This window comes from Sinocyclocheilus anshuiensis, unplaced genomic scaffold, assembly GCF_001515605.1.
Source record: "Sinocyclocheilus anshuiensis isolate Anshui unplaced genomic scaffold, SAMN03320099.WGS_v1.1 scaffold4080, whole genome shotgun sequence".
Lineage (NCBI taxonomy): Eukaryota > Metazoa > Chordata > Actinopteri > Cypriniformes > Cyprinidae > Sinocyclocheilus > Sinocyclocheilus anshuiensis.
The window spans coordinates 8439-15530 of record NW_015538295.1 but is presented as its reverse complement, the minus strand read 5'-3'; positions in this window follow the sequence as shown (position 1 = coordinate 15530).

The following is a 7092-nucleotide window of genomic DNA, read 5'->3' as shown; positions in this document are numbered from 1 at the left end:
GGCTTTCTTGTGCATCATCTTTAGAAGAGGCTTCCTTCTGGGACGACAGCCATGCAGACCAATTTGATGCAGTGTGCGGCGTATGGTCTGAGCACTGACAGGCTGACCCCCACCCCTTCAACCTCTGCAGCAATGCTGGCAATACGTCTATTTTCCCAAACAACCTCTGGATATGACGCTGAGCACGTGCACTCATCTTCTTTGGTCGACCATGGCGAGGCCTGTTCTGAGTGGAACCTGTCCTTTTAAACTGCTGTATGGTCTTGGCCACCGTGCTGCAGCTCAGTTTCAGGGTCTTGGCAATCTTCTTATAGCCTACGCCATCTTTATGTAGAGCAACAATTCTTTTTTTCAGATCCTCAGAGAGTTCTTTGCCATGAGATGCCATGTTGAACTTCCAGTGACCAGTATGAGAGAGTGAGAGCGATAACACTAAAGCTGTGTCCCAATTCAAAGACCGCTCCTTCTGAGGACGGGTCCTTCGAAGGATACGGCCGACACGGCCTTCGAAGGACGCTCCGAGTCTAGCCTTCGCAGGATTTCCTAATTGTGCCAGCAGGTGTTCCCGATTAATGCTCCTGTCGCGTGGCAACGGTGCGAGAAGAGAGCTGCCATCCTGAGATTTGTTAATGAAACTGAAAATAACTATGGAGCCTGAATTGTTAGTTTTTGACTATTTATTATACCTTATACTGGAGGAAATGTTGGTGATGGTTCACCCCCGGCACCACCAGGTGGTGTATTTCAGGCTTAGCAAAGACCATGCAGGTAACTTAGGGATCCCAAGTTCAGAAAAGTAGGCCTATATATATAAAAGTGTTTGACACTTTTTTTTATTTGTCATTTTGTGTTTCAAGAATGAGGTCCAAGGTTAAGAAGCTATTAGTTATTTAAATGTAAAAATAAAATTCTCTATTTTGCAAAAGTAAAAGATGGCTTCCCTTATTGATCACGTCTCAGGTAGATTGCATGTTTTCTTGCGCGACTGGATGTTGGACTCGTGAAAAATAATCATGTTGTTTGTATTTGCCAAAACTAGCAGAGGATGTTAGGACAGTGGAAATATGCACTCAAACACTCTGGAGACCATCCCAGATGATATCCCACTGGCTCCACCAGTGGGGATATGGTACGGTAGCCCGTACCAGGCTTTCTATTGTGGCAGCCCATCCAGATCCAGCAGCACCACCTCACCTGAATGAAAGTGTACATCCTTTTTTTTCTCTCAATCTTATGTATTGTTCATTTAATTTTTGTTATTTTTTCTGATGTTGAATTGAAGCAAATTTCTGCCATTTAGAAATGATAAGTTGCTTTGCAAAAATAAACAATGTTTATAATTATGTCTTGTCTTTTATTTACAAGTTTCAACTTATAATACACAAATAAAACAAACAATGCACAGAAATTACTTCATTTACAAATAACTAATCAAATTACAAAAGTAATGTACAGAACAACTTTCATTTCTTTTTTAAGTTTCCCAGAAGCCCCATTTTCTCCAGAACTGTCCAAAAACAAGACAAAAGGAAAGACTTAAGAAAATTATTAAGACAGGACTGCAAAATATGACACAGCAGGACATGCATACAAAATACTCCAGAAATCATATTTCTGGATCATCAAGTTTGCTTAGAAAGTTTGCGGACATATCTTGCATGACAGCGCTAAAATAATAACAACAATAATAATAATAAAATAAAAATACAAGTGAAAAATAATACAAGCTATTTCAGTACATTCAAACACAATACTTACATTTATAGAACTAAGTGTATTTGTCGTAATAACCACAATAATAATAATAATAATAATAATAAAATAAAAATACAAGTGAAAAAAATACAAGCTATTTCAGTGCATTCAAACACAATACTTACATTTATATAACTAAGTGTATCTGTCGGCCGCCACAGAACCGTCACCCACTTTGTTTGAATAAAAACCCCGTCTTCACTGGCGCGCTATGAATTCTGGGATAGGGTAGGCTGCGAAGGATCCATCAGATGTATCCTTCATTTGCCGGAGAAATAGAGGACGCATTTGAAGTCGCATTCGAATTGCGGCAGCCTTCGTCGTGACTGTCGACAAATATGATGCAGGGCAACAACTCCACAAATGCAGTTATGCCCTAAAATTCAAGATATTGGGGTAAAAATGCACCTGTATGAATTTTTGTCTCATACATGATAAGCGATATCACACGAGCAGCGAGAGCAATATCACATGAGTGCTGTTTGTCCCGAATATGACGAGTGCAAATATGATTTTATACAACAGTTCATTAAATAAAAAAGTTAATATTGTGTTATATTTTAAACACAATAGTGTCTATTTTGCTCAGTTTTGCCAACGAAAATATTATATATAAAGCCACAGCTTACATTGTAGCAAAGTGTCATTTCTTCAGTGTTGTCACATGAAAAGATATAATAAAATATTTACAAAAATGTGAGATACTGTATATATATTAGGGCTATGAAAAATTTACGCGATTAGAATATTTTAACGCAGTTAACGCACTGGCCCCGCCCCCAGACCTGTACGTCATCTTACATTTCATACAGTTGACTGTCGACAAATATGATGCAGGGCAACAACTCCACAAATGCAGTTATGCCCTAAAATTCAAGATATTGGGGTAAAAATGCACCTGTATGAATTTTTGTCTCATACATGATAAGCGATATCACACGAGCAGCGAGAGCAATATCACATGAGTGCTGTTTGTCCCAAATATGACGAGTGCAAATATGATTTTATACAACAGTTCATTAAATAAAAAAGTTAATATTGTGTTATATTTTAAACACAATAGTGTCTATTTTGCTCAGTTTTGCCAACGAAAATATTATATATAAAGCCACAGCAGAATTGTTGTACGTCTCCGAGCAACACAGCAGTTTAGTTTATGAATGAATCCGCGTTTTGAACAAATCTTGTGAATCAATGATTCAAAGGCCGATTCATAAAATGAGTTTACTTTTTAGCCGTTTACTTCATTCCTGAATTAATCAAATGAAAGACTAATCAAACTAATCAAACTAATAAATAAAGACTAATCAAATAGAAAGACTAAGACAGGCCATAAAGACATTTACCGCCACCTTCTGGCAGATTAATTTTCTTATTTAGAGTATTATTTCATTAAAAAAAAAAAGTGGGGAAAAAAACTAAGGATAGTTCAACCGAAAAAAATATTAATATATCATCATTTAGGCTACTCAAACCTGAATGACTTACTTTCTTTTGTGGAACAAAAGACTGTTGGTAACACAGCGGTTTTGTTTACCAATGTTTTTCATTGCATGAACGAAAAAATACTGAGATGTTTCTCAAATGATCTTCTTTTATGTTAGGCTACTTCTCAAATGATCTTCTTTTATGTTAGGCCATTGTAGCCTAAACGTTTATGTGTAATACATTTTGTTGAATCAAATAAAATATTTCTTTCTGGTTTTTTTCTGCGCCAAAAAAATAAATAAATAAAACTAATATATATATATATATATATATATATATATGTATACACTGTCAAAATTGTAATGGCACAATATGCAAAATTCAAGATTTAATATTAAATATTTTCCAAAGGGTTGAAGGTCTGCACTCAGTCACTCAGACCTTTGTGCTATAGCTACCATAGACTGTATAAAAATACGGACGTAGTGTCCATGACGTCACTTGGATAATCGAAAATGGGCAAAGAGGCGGGACGTGGGTGGAGCTGAGATGCCTGGTTGCTGAAACCACACCCACCTAGCTCAACGGTAGTGACAGCAGTGGCATATCTGTCACTCAAGTGGCCACGCCCTTATTTATGCAGAACAATATAATTTAAACGGATGAGTTATAAAAATTAAAAAATTAAAAAATTACCCCCCTCACAGTTATCATGAAGGGCAACATTAGCTATATAGACCAAAACCACTTTTTGTACCATGCTGTAAACATTTTTTCTGCTGTAAAGTTGGGCATTTTAACATGGGAGGTCTATGGGACTGACTCCCTTTTGGAGCCAGTCAATGAATTTCAGTTTAAGTCACTTCTGTGTTGGTTTCAAGAGAGACCGGGAGGTTGCCGCTTGAGTATTACAGAGTAAACAGTAGGGATGTTAGTCCACGGTTCAATACATATCTTGTTTTTTTAACCACAGTTTTCAGTTCGTTTCGTTTCTGATAGCTTGGCACAGCAGAGTGTGTTTTTTTGTGGCTTGCAATTGAACAAATTTAACAATTCTATTAAAAAAAAAATTTTTTTTTAAATCAGTACACTTTAATTAAAACTCCAGTACTCTTCTGTTCACTGTAGAAAAACATGGATTATCATATGTCTACTTCAAATTTCTTCTGAGAGAAGTATTATTTATATGGACTGGCCATTTTTAGCACTATAAACACATGTAATGTGCGTTTCATTCATACTGGAAGACAGAGGGCGCCCTTGTGCAGAAAAGTAGTAATAGAGCTCATGATGTCCCAGGAAATCCCTAATATGGATAAAAGCATCCAGCTATGGCTGTAGCTGAATTAAAAGATAGACATGAAGACAACACACTCGACTGCAACAATATAGTTTATCTGTGTTCTTCGAGCCTTTTCGCGTATTTTCATAATAATTATGCATATTTATAATTCATTGCTAATCGACATGGCCTTTATTCTGTGATAAGAAGCCACATCAGATCAAAAAAGGGAGTTATTTCAAACACTCGACTGATGTTGCAGAGTAAAACCAAGTTAAAATGTTCTCTTTTGTTGGACAGCAGTTTTAGAAACACTTCTAATTACAAGTCATTACAAGGGAAGACATTCCCATACTTTCAATTATTCAATCGTCAGGGATCCGAGGTAGCATTTGTAACATCAGCCTCCACATGATCTACTAGTCATAATGATTTCAGAAGAGATCAGAATAAATCAAATATAACATTTTATTTGTCAGGTAAAAATGTATCATGATAATTACATAATTCAACAATGAGAATCAAATTCAGAATTTAATTCAGTTCCAATTCAGATAAATTAACATCAATTACTCAAAGATTAATCTTAGAGTGAGAGATGCGTAACTGACAGCAGAGAGACACACATCAGCATGTGATAGTTTTAGTGCAGAGCTCCAGAGACTCACACACTCAGTGTGGGGGTGTTCTGGTTTCAAAATCCCAAATGACTATAATGCCACTTCGCTTATATATCCAGACCAGAAGAAATAAATCTTTAAAATTAGTTGTAAAAACATAAAAGACCTTTTGATTTGTTAGGATCTCGTGACCCAGAGTCACACCTGGCTGCAGATAGGAAAATATTCTCACCAGGGACCCTGAGGGACACACACCCCTCAGCAACAGAACACAATTCTTCAAAAGTTTTCAATCTTTATCATAATATAAGTGACTGCTGTGAAAGTGAGACCATTTTACCAATCACACAGAGACCTTTTCAATTATACTAAACATGAAGGGGTAAAATACATCATATGTGGTATATAGATAGATATTCCTAGTGAACTTTCAGTGAAGCCTTTTGGCGGAGGAGAGGGAAGAGGGGAGAAGGGGGTTGTAAATGAGCAAGGAGATGAGTTTGAGCAAGGCAGTGTAATTTGCTCACTTTGGAGATCTCTTCTCCAGATTAGTTTTATTGTTTTGATGCCTGTCATCTTGTTTTGTGAGAGTACCTGGACTTTGATTTCACGGGGAGATAATTTTGGGTCTTACAATCTCAGCATGTGAACCTATGGGCAAACACAAACAGAGCCAATCTGGAGAGAAATGATTATTGAAACGCAAAACTGAGAGGGGAAAAAAGCTAAATAATGACTACATTTACATTGTCATTTAGCAGATGCTTTTATCCAAAGCGACTTACAAGTGAGGACAATGGAAGCAATCAAAATCAACAAAAGAGCAATGATATGCAAGTGCTATAACAAGTCTCAGTTAGCTTAATGCAGTACACGTAGCAAGTTTTTTTTTTAATTATATAATAAATAAAAAGAAAACAGATAGAATAGAAAAAGAATAGAGCAAGCTAGTGTTAGAGGCCTTTTTTGCTTTTTGTTTATTGTATAATAAAAAATAAAAAAACAGTTAGCAAATGAATAGAGTGCAAGTCTAGAAGGGACGAGTATTTAAAAATTTTTTTTTTTATTAACTTTATTTTCAATGAAGATACAGACCGCGTCAGTAAGAACTTGGTCTTTTGATTAGGGGTGCTCCGACTGATCGGCTACCGATCACTATCGGCCGATAATCGCTTTGGGATGATTGATCAGCGGTCTCTAAAAAAGGCCGATCTCATAAACCGATCTCAAGCTGATGAGAGGTTTGGCATGACATGCAGCGGCGCCGTCTCAAGCCCCGTTCACACTGCCAGCGACATACAGCGATAAAGCGACATGCTCCCATTCATTTTCAATGGAGAGCTGGCGGCTTCCGGTGACACGAGCGACAGTGACCGTTGGCGACAGAATGTGGGCGTGTCAAGCGATGCGAGTCAAGCGACAAAAGTTAAGAAATGTTTAACTTTATGCAAATGAACAGCGAATTTCACGAGCAACAACCAATAGGAGTGAAGAATCTGTCAGTGTCGCTCACACGTCACCGTCTCGAGTGCAGGCAAGACAGGACAGATTTCCTGAGCGATTTCACTGTTTTATATGAATTTACTGTAACCACATACATGGATATAAAACATGACGCGTAGAAAATAAACCGTTGGCTGTCTAAGGGAGTTTGATTCATACATTGATGGTTCGAGTTGTTAATTACATGATGCAGTGAGCAGTTTAGCACCGGTTAATGATTTAATGCACGAGCACTTCTGTAGTTTATATAACAACTCTCTCCAACAGCAGAATGGTACTTTTATTTCTTTTAAGTCTAATTCCTAGTCATAATAGAATGATATCTTAGTTTTACCGGCAATATACAGTTTGTGATTGCATTTTATATGTCCAGATATGTCCAGACGTGCAGTCTACCAATAACATTAGAGCGACAGCAGTAGGAACGCCCACAAGCTTCATCACAGCACAGAGTCTAGCGACATACAAAGTGTTGCCAGATTGGGCGGTTTTGAATTTGATTGT